The sequence below is a fragment of the Simochromis diagramma genome, unplaced genomic scaffold (genome assembly GCF_900408965.1).
Source record: "Simochromis diagramma unplaced genomic scaffold, fSimDia1.1 OVJJ01000753.1, whole genome shotgun sequence".
Classification (NCBI taxonomy): domain Eukaryota; kingdom Metazoa; phylum Chordata; class Actinopteri; order Cichliformes; family Cichlidae; genus Simochromis; species Simochromis diagramma.
In genome coordinates, this window is record NW_024387523.1 from 7,504,518 (window position 1) to 7,522,883 (window position 18,366).

The 18,366-nt window shown below is 41.4% G+C and overlaps 1 long non-coding RNA gene across 1 annotated transcript; it reads left to right on the top strand.

Moving 5' to 3' along the window:
* The first annotated feature begins 229 nt into the window (after positions 1–229).
* LOC120727167 lies at positions 230–17,813 on the top strand. The gene is made up of 4 exons (XR_005694445.1): positions 230–239; positions 270–282; positions 11,059–11,170; positions 16,752–17,813. It is a non-coding gene; the product is annotated as an uncharacterized LOC120727167 (long non-coding RNA).
* The last annotated feature ends 553 nt before the right edge of the window (positions 17,814–18,366 follow it).

The window sequence follows — 18,366 nt, forward strand, 5'->3', positions numbered from 1 at the left end:
GCCTCACAGACTGTGACCACATGTTCATGTGACCAGCAGCGCTTTTTAAAAAGACATAATAATAATAATAATAATGATAATAATAATAATAATAATAATAATAATGAGGTGAGGAAGTTTCTATCAACGTTCAAATATGTACTGAGGCTAAATAAGAGAGGGCAGAAGGCTGTCTGTACGTTTTCTGAGCATTTTCCAAAGATGAGTGTGATCAATAAGTGATTAAATATGACTGGAGAGTAAAGGAAACAATGGAAAGATTAAAAAAGTCAGACGTGAGCTGTAAACCACAGTTTCGGTGAGACAACAGGACAGGTAAGTGACCGCTTTGGAGGTGCAGTTCACCTGATTTGTGGCTTGTTTTCTGTGGCGAGCTCGTGAAGATTTAAAGATCAGAGATCAGTTAGAGCGATTCAAAATCAAATTAAAAAATAATATCCAGGCAATCTGTCCCAAACTAGAAGCTGTTTTAAACACTTCAGAAATAAAGATAAAAGATCAAAAGCAGGTTTGAAAATTGTTTTAAGAGCGAGTTTCTTTTTTTTTTTTTCTTCAAAAATCTTCAGAGGAGGAATTAAAATGTTGTTTCTAACTCTGGAATAAAATTGATTTGATTTGTTTATACGTGCATTACTTCGCAAGGTCTCACTAAACTGAAGAGCATCCACATTAAGCGTGACAGGCGTGGTTCTGCTACACAGTCTGAATGCGGAGTGGACACAGGAATAATCTGCTGGATCACCTTTAAGCATGACTTTCACTGGGTACAGCACGGAATCCAGGCAACTTCGATTATTATATTTCTCTAAGTTTTCCACTTAATACGTGTAAAAATAAATGTTTAAAAAAGAAACGTTTATTTATCAAACACAGACAAGTGCCCACAAAGAGCTGCACACAAAACAGATTAAAATAAATACGAAAAAATGCTACAAAAACAAGACAAACCCGAGTTAAGATGGAGGCTGTATGAATTGATCTCATGTTCTACATTATTTTCTCACGACTCGTGTACTCTATATTTCCTTTGAGGTAAAAAGCCTGTTGAATTCCTGAGAAGCTGAAAGTCTGAAATAATTCAGTGCTTGTTCGCTTTTTTTCGTTCTTCTTTTGGTTTTACAAAGACGTGATCTGTTTGTCTCTGTGTCTACATTATAATGAGTCCAATCCAATCCTGGTGCCACTTACACTATCTTTAGAAGACTGTGGGGTTTTTTTATTTATTGCAATCCCCTTTTTCAGCAGGTCACTCTTAAAAAACATTTTAATGTCAATGATACTTTTTAGCTGGACAAATAAAAGATATAGAAAAGTCACTTTTCCATAAAATCTGATTGCAGCTTCTACTTTGTGACAGAAACGTCGCTTGTGGCTCACAGTGACTCGATATCGTTCATAAAAAACATGTTTGACATATTATAGGCCAACAAGTCATTTACAGGAGTTTAAATACGGGCCATTTTTTTTTTTTTTTTTGCACAAATACCGAAAATCACTTTTGGCAAAACACCGGTGATGAGTTATATCAGCACTGATAATAAATATTAAATAGTTATTGCAGTTTTAACAAACGATAGAATTAGAATATTAGTAGTATCGTGATCGATTTATTATTTGGTTTGAGTATTATAAAATCATTATTTGATTATAGATTATTATGGATTGTATAGAATTGTGGTCTCATAGTCGATAAGAGGCGTCTTGAAGTAAAGATTTAATTTCTCGTTAGTTTTCATGCACAGGACGTCAAATATGGCTGTTTAGCCAGCAATGAGTTGCTGCAGGCGGCTCAGAGTGACGCACAAGCCTGGCTCCTTTAGTGCAAATCCATGAGTGAAGCATGTGCGGGGGCAACAGTTAGGCTGGTCTCACTCCAGACTCCAAACCTCGACCTTTGCGTAAACCTAAGCAATTATTTTAGGTTCCTAAACTTCATCAAGCAGCCAGGAAAGGGAAGATAAACAAGACAAGTTAATGAATAAATAAATAAATAAATGAGTGACTAAAGCAGGACACAAAGCTCAGACTCTTTAACAATCCTGTTATTTCCACCAACCAACCTGCCTTCTTATAGGTTCATTATGAGAAGAATTACATCCAGATCCACTTCCAGATAATGTTTATATATAATTTACAAACTGTTATTTACAGTTTATGATGTTAATAACAGTTTGTAAATTAGAGCCATCATTATATTGTTCATTAACACTAAAACCTATCAACATTAGTGTAATTAACTATTTACAGTTCATTCATAATGCCCCCCATGAAATTTTATTGCAATTTTATTTAAAAATGCAGTTTTAAAAAAACCTAAATATAGCTTATCAGTAGAAAAGATCCTGTTATAAAAATACAGATATATCAAAAAATATTTTTATTGAATTTGTTATAGTGTAGCCAACTTTAACCTTCATCAACAACTCAAAAATATCCAACTGTCTTTTATTAATTCATTTTATTTATAACACCAATCCTCAGAATATCTTACATTCAAATATATCTTACATTTTAAATTAAATTCAAATGTTCTGTTTTTTTCTGGAGCACCCACCTCAATGTTTAAATCAGCTACAGCAATAAATACAAGTGTTGGAGTCAGAGAGAGTTTGCCACCGTCTTTCATTACCACTATTCACGAGCACAGGCCAGCACGGCTTCTCAGGCAACTAAAAGTCCATAGCAAAGTTCATTTCTAACAAATAGGACGGGTCATTCATGCAGGGAGAGCCACATAATGAGGGGATGAAAATCTACTTCCAGACCAGAGAATGTCAGTAAAACCTTATAATTACAGATAATTGATCTGTTAGTTTTTGGTAGAACTTGGATTATTGGCTGATTATTGCCCCATGTGCTCCTGTTGGTTCCAAGAGGATGAAAGGACTATGTATGGGGTTTGTCTTACACAGTGTAAAACTGACTTTTGGTTGGCAGCAATAAGGAGAAGCTGAACGTGTTCAGTACTTGAGACACTGATGTCTACAGGAAGAAAAATATCTAGTTTTACTTTCTCTTAAGGAACTGCAGCAACATGGGAAAATACACTAGAGGCTGCACACAACAGTGAACTGTGACCACCCCTGAGCTACAATTCACGGCTGAGGGAATTCAACAACTGGAAAAAATAAAATGCTTGGGTTATTTTGGTCTGTAAGATGTAACATGGTGCAGAGCTAATTTTCTAGAGATGTTATTTTAATTTAGAAAAAAAAACTCAACAACTGTAGTTTTTTGTTAATTGAAGCATGCAGAGCCAGACTTCTACATCTTTGTATAGTCACAAATTCTGGTTCCAGTGGTCGCACCCCGAGAGAAAGTGCAGTCTTTACTCAGTTGCCTGAATTATTGTGCAACACAAAAGAGCCTTCTGTAAAAGTCTCTGCAGTATATGTGACAAGTGCTCTGACCCCAGAAGGTGATGGAGAGCTGGTGCTCCCTCTTACAGAGCACCGGTTAAATTCATGCAAGCATCCAAACTGCCTTCCACTGTGAAGAAAGAAGAATGTCTCCTGTCAGATAATATATTGGATCTTCACAGTGACCTGCAGACACCAGCACAGACATTCACCTACACATCTATGTTCAAATGTAAAACACATTTCTTAAATAACTCCACTAAATCTGCAGCAGGATTTCAGCTTCATGAGGTACCTCACCCCCCTTCATTTAATATACACCACCACATCTCATTAAGCTCCTATTCAAATCGCAGGATCCCAATTTGAATATTGGCGCGACGTGGGGTGAGAGGGTGCCAGCTCCGAGTCAGCGCATACACGGGCACAAATGCACACACTGAATCCTTGTGGTGGCGAAAATGTATTACAGTTCATATTTACATGTTTACCGACAGGTGAAGCGTCCTTTGCGCGCGCTCGACAATGTGCGTAAAAACCGCCTCCTCTCTGTTCAGTGAAGCGCTGCTGCGAAACTATCCGGCGTCTGGACTGGCAGCAGTAAAAACAATGGGGTGATGGTGAGGATGGTTTACTGTTGTCGGAAGGTTTGAGACAGACTTTGACCCAGCAGCCAAAAGACTGTCTGCTTCCCACGGCCTGGAGAAAGAAGACTGAAGACGATTATTTTTCACCAGTTTCTAACGAACCAAATAAAGTTTGGGAAGGCAGCCCGCAAGGGCCACATGAACTGGATCCAGAGGCGAGAACATGGAAGCAGAGAATAATATCTAATAATAAACCTGTAAACTCTCGACCTCCTTATCACCTGACAGGAAAATGTGCAATCTGCCCCTCATCTTGGAAGTGCGCCATTATTTGGGCATATGAGGCTTATTGGGGCAACTACACAACGTACTGCAACAAATGAGTGGTGAAATTACCTTCTTCTCAGTCAATCGCTGGACTAAAATACTGCACAGCCTACTGCAGCAGGCTCAAATTGAAATTACAATCTAGATGACACTCAGACTTTGTACATTTAGCCTAATTTGTTTTGCATTTTTCCTCGGGAGTGATTAGTAATAAGGTTTTCTTCTGAAAGCGTCTTTTAGCTCTGTAGACTTAAGGGGTAAATAGAGGCTTTAACTTCTACACAGGTCTGTAGCTGTAGGCTAACTACTACATTTTGTTCAGACTACACTGTCCACTCAGATATTTTGCAACTCTTCCAGCTGTGCTATTCAGCGCTATCTTCTAGTTGTCGGATGCGTCGCACTGTGCCGTGTGATGGAAAAGTACCTCTATCTGTGGTGCTATGTTCTGCGGCTCATGTCTGGTCTGTAATTCGCAGCTAATTATAACAGGCAACACCTGCGCCACGCAGTGCATGCTGGAGGAGAGATGACTTCCCTCTCCTTCTTATGATTTTTTGTGTCTTTTTTGCAGCTTGTTCCTTCGCCTTCTTTCAATCAGCTGTTGAACAGTAGACACACGTGTCCTCTTTTAATGTTCTCTAAGGAGAATTGAATCTGACTTGACTTGGACTAAGTCACATCCCAGTTGCCAGGATTCACATTAGTAAGCAACTGGTGAGCTCACTGGTGTTGACGGTGTTGACTTTCGGGACAGTAAAATATCCGCGTTTCTGCCTTTTCGGGGTTCAGAGCGCGTCGGCGCTTACACTGGTTTCCTGGCAACGAGGCGCGCGCAGGTGCGTCTGTGAGCGCGCCTCTCCTCGCTGCAGAGAACTTGTTGGTTGCTGGAGGATAAACCTGAATTCTGTTTTATTCTCAGTTTAGTAAACGTGTCTGGATTTGCTCTGGATCCCTCAACTCTTCACCGGGTAACCGGGTAACCTGAAGCCCTTCTGACCCTCCAGTGATGAAACTACAAATCTAACAGTGTGTTCAGAGTATCTGCAGCATGCAAGGAGAGGAGCTTCAAGTGGGCTTCTCATCAAAATGTCCCACAAAGCACAAAAATAAATTTAATTGTATCCTTTAATTAAACATGAATGGAAGCACTTTGTTGTGTAGAGTAGAGCTAGAATCGTTATCAGCGATTCATTAAGGACTTGGTAGATGGAGTTTACACACTGGTGTGTTCTAGACAGACCAACATGGCTGGGTTAGCTTCATTTATGCAAATGTCGAGCACGTCTAGGCTGTGCATACAGACATATTGAGATCCTATACAATTACGTTTGAGAGGATTCTCGTCTTTCACGGATTCAAAAGACTTCTGGCGTGATTATCATGGTAATTAGCCAAGCCGAAGCGCCTCTCAAGTCTGTCTACAAGTTTCAGCTGCAGACAGCATCACCTTTGAAACATTTCAACACTAAGCAACAAGGCAGGCTCAAATGATGTCCATATTCAGCCGTGCAGGAGAGTATGTTTTTGCTTCTGCTACAGGCTGCACTATTGAGAAGTAGATACAAGCTTCTGTTTAGGCCCATTGACTCAAATAATATATTAAATATAGTGGGAATATCCTCAGGATGCTGAACATAAAAATACAGGGACACACGGGGACTGCATTCCTTTGACTGTCAGCTGTGGTGCTGCTATAATTTATAGCAGTTATTTATAAGGCTATTGCAAAGATACAGAGAGATGCTACAAGAATAAGAATCAACACACACACACACACACACACACACACACACACACACACACACACACACACACACACACACACACACACACACTATAGGAATTAGAGGGATGTTTGGTTGATGGATGAGTGATGTGCCACCATGCACTTCTGCATGCGTCTGTTGGGGGGCGTGAGAGTCGCTCCTATAGGTTCGCATGATAATTACATCGTCCGTCTTGCATAATATCAAAAATCTCAGAGGGTGGGAACAGTGTTACCTCACTGATTCACAAGGGGGTGGGCCTTGGACAGCGTATATGATTTTGGACAAATGAGATGTTAAACCACTTGGAGACAACGGTGGTGGAGATGTAGCCATCCTGGCGGACAGCCCCAACTCCCCCGTGTGCCGCGGGGAGGACCGGGGCTGTGGATGTAGAGGGAAGCCGTCTGACGACATGTGAGTGAAGAGAAAAAAATAAAGAGGACCCGTAAAATTTTTAAAAATGGACGGGGCCGGTGGGACGTCACGATGCGTCGTCGCCACAAAGCTCTGTACGCCGCTCATGAACGCGCTCATTTGGCTCCCAGCATGCCGCACGTCCGGAGAGACCAGCGCTTTCCAGGAGCTCAGCTGAACCCAGTGCAGCACACCCTGCTGCACCCGTGGAGGAGAAAGTAAGAACCGTGTTTTGTATAATAAGTGATTTGTGTGTGTGCGTGTGTGTGGCGGCACGACTCGGGATTAAAAAAAAACAGAAAGCTGCAGGAGCCGAGCAGCACTGAGGGCTTTAAGGGTACAACATGCTGATGTGTTTGTCCCCATTGTGCATGAAGTGAGGACTCGTAAGGCGCAGCAAAGCTTTGAGATTTTCTTCAAGTGAGGCTTGTTTTTGATAGATAAAAGATAAAAGATGCGCGGACGATGCGCACCATCAGCATCTGAGATAAAGGCTCCAACATGGTACGATGGCAGCAGCGCAGACGTGTAGTTTCACTTGTGGCTGCAAACACTTTTGTTTGGCACCAGAAAGCACATGTGTGCACAAATCTGACCGCAGGAGTGAGTTTAGCGGGTTTTTTTTCTTGACTTACGGTTGGTCACAGGTGATCTGTTTTCGATAAGTTTTCTCTCTCGTTTGTTGGTATAAATTTTTATGTTGCACGCTCGGGATTAATGGTCACTGAGATCCCCTTTTCCCTCTCCCCTCCCTCTGTTTAGCCCACCTTTGTCTAAAAGGTGACACTTTGGTAGCAGTGGGTTGGTGTTTACTGACGCAAACGAAGCAACACTGAATTTACTTTTTGGACTATTCCGTTTTTCCGTTGATGCTGACCTTGGATCAACCATATGCTGTGTTGTTATTGTGCATAAGTTCACGTTGCGTCATTTTCAAGAGTTCACAGACTGGAGGGACATAAGTTCTCCTCTAACTGATCTAATATGTAATCATAATGTGGTAGTGAGAGTCTAACACCGGCCTGTGTTGGTGATGGTGTTGGAGTGGCCTCGGGCGCCATAGCCTTTTGCAGCCTTGTGTTGTTTGGCCTGTTTGCTGTCAGCCGATTACGCACTGGAAAGGCTAAGCAGTGAAGCAAGCATGAAAAAAGGCCAAGGTGATTACTGTACGTGAACCCAGCAGCGCTCCTGCCGGGCTTCATGTAGCCCGGGATTATACACCCCGGTGCCAGCATAGCGCTCTGCCCGGAGAGCTCTTACACAAGGCCCGCTTAATCTGTGTGAGAGGGAATCAGACTTCATGTGTGTGTTTGGACTTTTTAACATCTGACTGACATTGAAATGTTACGCGCTGCCCCTCCAAAAAGATGCTCCCTCATTTGGAGCTCATTCTAGATCCTCTCTTCAATAAAAACTGTTTTAATTGCAAAAGAAACACGTGCAAAGGATCCATTTGCTGTCTTCTTCATTACTGAACCCCAGAACAGCACAATCCACATGTGCACATGTACAGCAAAGGACCAGGTGGTAGTGATGGTGGTCCTGCAACATAAGAAACAGGAACCGGTATATAGGTGTCAATATGACTCAGCAGTTAAACTGAACAGGTGAATCCAGGTGCACGATCAAGCGTTCACTGACCTCCTCCCACACGTTACATTCACGCCGTGTCCCGGAGACGGAAGTGCATCACAAGTGAGAAGTCAGCTGATGCACAAGTGGATAAGTTGCTAATTTGAAGTGGGACCGCTGCAACACCTCAGGAGCGTCGCCGGTGCAGAGTCAGTTAAGCTGCAGGTGCGGCTGTACGACTGCGCACCACACACACACACACACACACACACACACTGGCCCAGTTTGTAGCTGTCAGGAGCCGAGTAGGCAGATTTCCCACCTAGGGTGCTTTCCAGGGATTTTCCAACGACAGAGTGAGGAGAGGGATCCCATTCACGTGGTGGAATTGAGTTCAAAGTCAGCCCGTTATTATTACATTTGTCGTAGTTTTATTCAAATAACTGATTTTCTTTAACATTTTTTTCTGCAGAAACTCACATTTAAAAGCAACAGAAAGGAACTCCAGGCTCTTCTCCAACCTCCAGGTGAATATAAATGATTCCACCATCTTCACTTCCCGATGACTCTGCAGGTGATTGAAACTGGATTGCAGTTTAAGAAAAACGTTAAAAAACCCGTCTGTTTATCTTCTTCACCAACACCTAAACGAAAGATCCGCAGCAGCAGCAACGCGGTGACTCTTGGAAATAACCCCCCCCCCCCCAAAACAAACAAACAAACAACAACAACAACAACAACAAAAAAACAATCTTTAGGGAAGCACAAATTTTCATCATTTACAGCCTTTTATGGTCCCAGAAATCTGTTAAAGCAGAACATTTTATACAGCATCGCCGCCAAGTTACCTCTAACAGAAACTTCAGTGTAATTTCCCTTCAGGGACAGAAAACCTATTTGAATGAAACTATCTCTTTTTGCCTCTTTAAACGATGCATCAGCCCATGCGCTGCCTACATAAACAATAAATGAATACATATAGCCGATTAAAATATTTAATTAAAATAATAAAAAAAAAAGTTAATTATTGTCCAGCTATTAAAATCATAAACCCTGTGTGGATATCTTTAATTAACACCTAACATAGAAATCTAAACAATACACTTAAAAAGAGAATATTAACATTTTAAAATAGAGTTATTTATCAAAAAAATAAATAATAAAAATAATTTTTCCTCTCTGTCAGGTGACGGGTAAATGATTTTGTCACAGGTGACTACAGACAGAAATCCGACATACACACAGTGCAACAAGGAAGTGGAATATTACGATTATTCAGACACACACACACACACACACACAGCAGATGGGGGAGAAAATGAATCACAATCACAAAACCACGCTGTTTAGGTGTGAGAACCTCGAAGTAATGTTAACACGTCACGGCCTCCACACTATGATCTCCACCAGTGGATGCCTCTGGAAAAAAAAAAAAATAAATCCAAAACTTCTCTTCATTTACCGGAAATCTCTTGGAGCAGGGGCAAAATAAAACGTAAAGCACGTTTATTTTTATTTTAATAAAAAACCCCGGCAAACAAACACCGTGTTTGCTCTGCTCTTTGTGTGTTTTGCGGACACTGATGTGAGGACGGGAGCTGTGGCCTATTTTCACGATGTTGCATCAAAGAACATCTTCCCCATAATAGCGTGTCTGAGTGTGTACGCGCGTGTGTGTTAATTAGGCATCACACCTCGCTGCGAACGCATTAATTGAAAGCCAGCGATGCCTGTGACGTCATCCTCGCTTTCTCGCTAAAAGCCAATTAAAAAAAACCCACACGCAACAAAGACTTCATGAAAAAATATTGAAAACCTTTTTTTCTTTTTTTAATTTACAGTGTAATGTTAAAAAGAGATGCGATGTTATGCATTTGGATAATTATGTGACTATTCTGTTATTTCACAAAATGATCTAGAAATATAGGAATGAGTAATTATTAAAATGAAGACAGCAAAACTCCATAAATAAATGAGGTGGAGGATGTCACACACAGGCTGTATCTTCTATTATTTTAAATAATAAAAAACGTGGAGTCTGATGTTAATGGTTCTAAATAATAATTAAATAAAAACCACACATTCAACAGTGCCTTTAGATTTTTTTTCCCTTATATTTTTTAAGCCTTTAACCTTCTTGTAAAGCTTTTGTTTGTTTGTTCTATAGCTGGTAGATTGTAGATATTTACATAAGACTGAAGTGATTTTTCACTTCTTTTAAACAAAGGTCACCAGGAAATATTTTAAGGCTGTGGAAGTTTGCTTTAGTAATATTTTAGTAATGTTCAGCCACAGTTTTCGATTTTAACACCAGCTTGAAAATGCTTTCTTTCACAATAATGAATACCAATTTAAGGATTACAATAATTCCATGTAAGACTTTACACACCTTTGTGTTTACCTGCTGTAAGACAAACAAATATGCTTATTTTTCTCTGGATTTCCCTTTAGGACCCTATGAAAGATATTTGTGTGTATGACTCTCCTCAGGGCTATTTTTACATCCTGCTTCCGTCCCCCTCGTAAAGACTTTTACTGTTGTTGTCTTTAGCTCACTGGATGGCCGGCTGTAACGCTTTGTGTTGAATTCCTCAAAGAATATGCTCACATTTCAGTCATATAAAAAGCACTTAATAGCTCGGAAAATGTGCTTTCCCAGCAGAATCCCCTGTGAATCTTTAGTCATGCTTTGTTTTTCATATCGTTTTACTGAGGTGTTTTTAACACCATGTGATCAATTAACACTCCAGATATATGACTATTATTATCATTATTTCCACCTCTGGAATGTGTGCGGTGCAGCAGGCGGAGGAAATTAGCTTTGTCTTGCTGAATTAGCTCTTTAATGCATTTTCCCCTGTCGCTGTTTGTCCTCACAGGTGTATCAGAGGTTGTGTGTGTGTGTGTCTGCGCGTTGCTGGAGGAGAGCGGTGTCCGCAGGCCTGAGGGGTTGTCTGTTATCTTTGGTTATCTAGCTGTATGAGTGACGTACATTCTTCATAAAGCTAGATAACCGAAAGTAACAAGAATCCCATTACACGCCTGCACGGGAAAAAGGAAACAACAGAAATGAGACATAAAGAAGCAGCACGGGAGGACGGGAGGTGGACAAAAGATCCTGCTAAGCGATGACGTGAAGGTATGATGCTGTGTTACATAAGGGCTAACGAGAAGGGGGGGTGAGGGGGGTGTTGTGTCTCATGGAGGATCTGGAGGCAAAAAAGACAATAAGTGTTTGATTTGCACAAAATGCCTGAGATCTGCTTGTTGTCAATACAAACCATTGCAATAGTACAGTGGTGGGTGTAGCCTGTGCTGCTGCAGTTGTGCAGTTGAGTGCGTGGATATTCTCGTTCTGTAGCTCCGACTGACATTCAGGAGTGAGTGCAACATTTAGGTTTCTCTTGTCCTTGCCAAATGTGAACTTGAATTCACAGTGAACTGTAAAATGACTCATTAGCCCCAAAATTGGCAAAACGATCTTACAGATTTACATCCATAACGAACTTTTCCTCTAGGAAAGTAAAAGATCTTAGTTGGTGTTCCTCAATTTTAGGAAGTCCAAAGCGATTGAGATCAATTTAAATGTATTCAGAGTCTCTGCAAGAAATTGTTTTGCAAACTCTTTCCAAACAGCTGATGCTGACGCTTCAGGACAAGCCACTTTTCAGGGTTAGTTTCACCTTTTCAGATAGCTTCATTATCTCAAATCTTTTTGTGGCCAATCCCAAACTGCTAATTACGGGTCCGCAGTAATATAGCAGCATTTTTGTCTTCTTTTCTCCACTCAATCAGAAGTCAGATCCAGTCGAGTTTCTTGCGAAATCAAGTTTCTTTGTCAGGTGCTGTAAGGGGTTTTTGGCTGTGAGAATAAAATCAGCAATTTAGCTCAATAATCTAGTCATTTAAAAAAAAATAAGCACATTTTAGACCATGAGTCTTTTTAAAAACCCTAAAACAAAAACAATTGTTCAGTTCGGGTAGCTGAGTTTGCTCAGCTGTACCAGATAATCTGCACAAATGTGGTGTTTCTGTCGCAGTGGTCATAGTAGAGGTGTTTGATTCACACACCTGCCAGGCTGGGTTAGATCCCTGCAGCACCAGCTGCATGTGACACCCTGGGAGGAGAACATGTTGGTATCTCCCAATCACCCTCCCATAATGGCCTTTTTCATTTATTCAGCGTGTATTTTTTGAACATGAATACAGAAACTAATCTCCAGCCGAGAGATTCAGACTCATCAGTGTTTGGCTTCATTTCTCTTTTTTAATAGTTTGGATGATTCATTTCATAAAGGCTGATAATGTAATTGCAGCCCTTCTGGGGTTTTAGAGAGCTCGTCCTATAGAGGCAGCGGCTGTGGCGAGAGAGGTGAAACAAAACAAAGACCACCTTGAGAGGCAATTAGCGGCACTTTGCCATCATTTGGATCATTTCCACTCCAGTTGATGCCACTCTGCAGCTGATCTTCTGCTAAAGGAAAGAAATGGTCACAAACAAGGCAGCAGTGAGGGGCAGTGAGGAAAGATGATGTGTGTGTATGTGTGCGCATGCCTCATCCCACCTTTGGTGTAACTCTGTCGAAATACTTAATAGAAATCTTTAAAGCCACATGTACAGCATCTCCTCTCAAACCTCTTACGCTCCATCGCGACTTCATTAATGTAACAAAGCACAAAGCATGTTTATCTGGGCCTCGTCAGCAGTCATGAGGCTGCTGGGGAAGATCCTCTTTACTGAGCCGATCCTGAAATGTACGAGTTCGTTGGCATCTGCACACAGAAAACCGACTTTTATCCAGCTTTGGGTATCTGTGGCCTAATGAAGCAGCTTATATTGTCTATTTTTGGTTGACCGCACTGTACTTTCTCCACTTTCACCACCACGCTCCGTCTTACTTTTGTAACCCCCCCCACCCAAAACAGCACCCCTCCACTCCCCCCCTCTTCATTTAATTTTATTCTTTGTGGTTTTTCCCAGCTTCGATTCTCAGATGGTTGGTTCTGATTTGTATGCATTTGCATAATGAATGTCATTTGCATGCTCAGGGGCAGACCATACCATGAGAACGGCTGTGTTGTTTGTGTGTGTGTGTGTGTGTGTTCATGCATGGGCACATGTGTGCTGTGTATATTAAGCACATGTAAATGACACGTTTTTTTTTTTTTTCTTTAACGAGCAGACCAACACAGGGTGTTGTGTTTGGCGTCCACACTGTACAAACACTTTATTCTTCCTCTGTGATGTGAGTGTGCGTCTTTGTGCGTCCATGTGTGGGAGAATTGCTCCTCTATGTGCGGTGCGTGTAGGGCAGCTATCTGCCGATCATGCCTCTTTCTCCCTCCCTACCTCTCTTGGTAACCGTTCAGCAATGCACCGACTACAAGAGTGAAAATAAGAGACTCCCTCTTCAATCCCATAATCCTCCTCTTCTCCGACCCCTCCCGTGCCAGTTTGTCCTCCTCTTCCACACGGCAAGTCACAGTCCTGCCACCATCTTAGGTGTTAAGACTGGCACAAAATGGCAGCTGAGCGGTGAACAGCCAGCGCTGCACCTTCCCCCCACTTCATGTTGGTCCCGATCGTTTCCGCGCCATTGGTCGCCTCAAGACAGTGTTAATTACTGCCAGTGTGTTAATTGTAGAGATCGCCCCAAGAGACATGCAGGAAGGGATGAGATAGGAGGAAAGCGCGCTGCCCGTGGCTTTTGAGTGTCGACAAGATGGCATTTTTAGGGGCAGCTGCGGTTCCCGCGTCGCTTTTTCGCTGTGCCCGTCGTCACGCTGCAGACCGACCATTTTGCGGAAAACTCTTAGGATTGCTTTGCTTCGGCAACATTAAATTATACCAGCGCCATTTTTTTTTTGTGATTACAAAGAGTTATCATTTGCACCAGTGGTGGTATTTCTGCATGTGGAACATCCACGTGGTTTTTGTGCCGCGTGCACGTGCAGACAGCTTCATTTGATGATGTGAAGAAGAAGAAAAAAAACCAAAAACACCTACATGCTCCCTCACACCCTCGAGGAGCCATAATTAGCAACACAGCATTCTTCATAAATCTCACACTTAACAGTTTTCACACATGTGCAGCACATTTCCTATTTGGCTCGCAGACGAAAGCACGCTCCTTGTGGAAATTAAGACCTCAAACCCTTAAACGACACGTCACGTCGCAATTTGTCCGGATTTGATGAAAGGTCATGCTGTCTTTTCTGGCTTCACGAAGATGCATTATGATGCCAACCATTGGGTTTTGACAGGATCTGAGAAATATCTCAACCTTCAGACAAGCAGTTAACCCCTGTGGTGTGAAAGCCTGACAAAGAAATGGTGTTGCTGCACCGATTTTTTGAAGAAACATAACCTAAATAACGGACATAAATAACCCAAAATATCACCTCTGTTTTGTTCATTTGTTGCTCGCAAATGAAGCTCTCAGATTACGTTCATATTAGCTCCTCTGGCTTGTTATTTATTTTTAGCATTACGAGCATACAATCCATGAGCTGGTGTGTAGCTACATGAATTATCTGACAATTTAATTAACTTACACTGATTTCTAAAAAGGAAGGGAGCTCTAGCATTTGAGATTTTATTAAAAAACACACTTAATTACCTCAAATTTGCATCAAAATGTGGTGCTTTTCAGTAAGATTATGCAATGTTAGTCTTATGTTTTACTTTTTTGGGGGGCTTTGCAAATATGCTTTGATCACCAGTATTTGCGTCTAAAGAGGTCACATACTGAAGTGTGAACATGTGAACAATCCCTTAATTTGGAGTCAAGAGGAGTTCACAGGACAGTGTAAATTCATTCAAATAGTTTAACAGGAATTTAAATCATTGCCTCCCATGTGGTTTTTCTACCTGATCACTGAGCCCACAACTCTAAAGCTAAAGCTGGCAGGAAAGAATAAAGCTCCTATATGTTGAAAACTGTAGTGGGTGAGAAAAAAAATCAGAGGAGGGGGGAGTGAAGTCGGATTGGGTGTGGGGGGGCAGACAGACAGGGAGAGGGGAGCCTGCGACAGTGAGATCTCAATAGTGAGAGGCCTTCTTTGTGTTTCTATGTAAGGTTTATTTTGGGGGGCGCAGGGGGCACGAAGAAAGGAGGGGAAGAGAAGAGGGTGGGGATCCTATCCTGGGCCCTCAGACAAGCGACACATTGTCCTCCCCAATGTGTGGCGGCACTTGTGGCGTAACGCCATTATTTAGGCCAGTGGAGGGAACGGGGGTCTGGAGACCAGCTTAACCAAAACGCCAATTAGAGCCGGATCGTCCTGATTAATGGACGAGGGAGATTGGTAAACAATGCCGGCCATTGTTACCGTAACCCCCCTCCTACAAACCCATACCCTTTTGGTTTCTTTCACACAGCAAACCCTCCATCCCCATTGCCTCTGACACACACACACACACACACACACACATATATACTGCGCCTGCCATGCCAGCGCTCAAAGGGCCATTAGCATGCTGTTCTTGTTTGTTTGTTTGTTTCAGCCTCAATGTAAAGTTTGGCTTGATCATCACATCATACACAAGTATTAACCTTCCCGTGCATTTGTTTAGATGCCGCTATCCAATAAGATGAAGAAGGGTCACCAAAGTTAACGATTAAATGACTGCAGATGTGATTTTTTTTTAACATAAACTGAAAAAAAAATTAAACATACGGATCAAATGTTACTAAAAACATCACCACTGCGTCACTAAAATCACATGTTGGCTATACACTAAGTGCTGGAAATGAGGCTCCTCTCTTCAAAAGCGGCGCTGGGCTCATATGTTAATCACACACAACACGATGCTCGGCTCTGCATTTCAATACGTCCTACTTTATTGTTTTTTTTTAAGCATATGCACTGAATAATTAGCCACCACATACTCCAATCAGGGGCATGCCAATGTGGGGTTGCCATGACGACCTCATCAGTCCCCCCCACCCCCCATATACACACACACACACACACACTCCACCACTACCCCCATCATTCTCCACCTTCTCAAGCCACCACCACTCCTCCTCCTCTCTGGCTACAAACAGGACAGAGAAAAATAAAGCGTGGGAAAAAAAACACTTTGTGGGGTGAAACAAAGATGGTGGGATGATGGAGGAAAGGAAAGGAAAGGAAAGGAAATGAAGGGAGATGTTGTGTTCATGATTGGAACAGCAGCTTGTGTTTAGCTTGATTGTTTTGCAGTTTGGGTGTTTTGGGGGTTGCAGGGAATTTTTCTTGTCTGTCAGGGGTTGATTATGTGTGTGTGTGTGTGTGTGTGTGTTCCTTCTGCTATCATTGTACCATCTATGAGCAGCATGATTGGGAGCTTACAGTATAGCGTAGAAGGCAATACAGTAACGCTGAGCTCTGTGATAATTAATGTCAGGCTTAGCTCAGAGCCCTACGAATGCTCGAGTCTCTGCACATGATCTGATCCTGAAAATCTGCCTTCAGCTCCTCCAGATCAACAACATCTCCAGCATCACAAAATGTGTAGAAAAATGGACATATACCCTTGCAGGAAACCAAACTGTATATGCACTAAACTAGAACACAGTTAAATCTGAGCAATTGGTGGTAAAAATATTCAGTTTCTCCTGTTATAACAACAGAAACTTATGAACACCTATATATATTTATTTTTGTCTTTACGTATACTGATGTGTTTACATTACTGGGCTATTTCTAACGTCCTCTCCATCTCTTCTTTTAAGGCTTCAAATCTGCCTCGTGGTGGGAGACACCGACTAAAAGACTCTGAGTCAGTGATGACGCCCGTTTCACACAGGACTACAACATCATCAACCACCGTTGTTAGAAAGCAAACACAGTAACAACTTCTGTCAGTGGACAACCTGACAGTGGACGGTTAAAACTGCCTGGACTTGTTAAAGGACGCAGAGGTCCCTGTGCGCCCGAGAACGTCATTATCAGTCTGACGACTGAGAGAAACAAGAAGACAGATGACTCTGAATGAAGTAAACAAACAGACTCTTGAATACTGTGAAGCGGAAACTCAGATTGAAGGATGCTACAGTGGACTGTGTGTGTGTGTGTGTGTGTTTAGAGGGGTTCTGCGCATCTGTTCAGGAAACATCTGCGCTAGATTTTAATGTAGGTCACAGCTTAGATTATTCCCTCACACACCCACAAACACACCAAAATAAATCCATCGCCTCATCACTGAGATTTATGTATATTTCTGGAAATTAGAGAAAAAGGAAAAATACAAACAAAAACTAGTAAATATGAAATAGTATAATTATTAGTAGTAATGCTAGCAATTTATCCCTCTTTAGATGAGGATTTTAACATTAGAATAGAATTGACATTTCTTTCTTCTCATTATTTTCTTATTTTTTTAACCTTAAAATAAATTTGTCTCATGTAAAACTTTGTTTCAATCAAACTGTCGACAATCAGTTTGGCTGGATTACTTGAAACAAGCTAAATTTGATATTTTAGTGCAATGACAAATGTTTTTAATTTTACCTGCGCTGCAAGCATCAAGTAAGTTCTTTGACATTTATGTCCATCAACATTACGTCTAATAAGTAAGCGCGTAATGTTTATTTAAAAAGCGCAGATATGTGGGTACGAAGCGTTGAACACAAATTAGAGTAAAATAAACAACAGTCACAACAACAGTGTGCAACGCATTTTTAACAGTATCATTTGGTGAGTGTATGTGAGTGTTTTTTATGCTTCTGTTTATGACAGGGTTTCTCAAAAATGTTTAAAACACACTAAATAATTTGGATTAAAGCTCTGGTTCACTGTACACTTCTTATATGTTAGCATAAAAAAAAAGTGTTTTTTGTTAATGTACAAAAAGGTACTGTGGGGTTGGCGCTACCTCAGTAATCTATTATTAATCTTTAAATTGCACTCTGATTGTGATGCACACTTTAAAAATCAAGGTAGTTATTATCGCAGCAGGAGGTATTTTGTCCAATCAAAACGACTTAATGTTTACTTTTTATCTATGCAAAAGAAAGCGAGTAGGAGGCGTTAGATTTGCATTATTTGTGGAAGTGTTGTGCACACGAGTACTGATGCTATATTTGCACAATAGCACATAATGTACGCGTTTAGTTTGAGTGAGATGAGGGCTATATGAGCACAGGTGCAATGTGTGTTGCCGGATGTTGCTGAAAAGCATTTTTTTGTTCTTTTTGTCAGTCGGGGTAGAAACAATTAGTGGGAGATGTGTGGCGTTCGGTAATTGCACTGTCAGTCTCAAGACACTGAAATCTGCGTTTGTTCCACATTTCATTTGAGTCAAATCAGCTTTTATGACAATCTGATACGACTGCTCGACTGCACTGG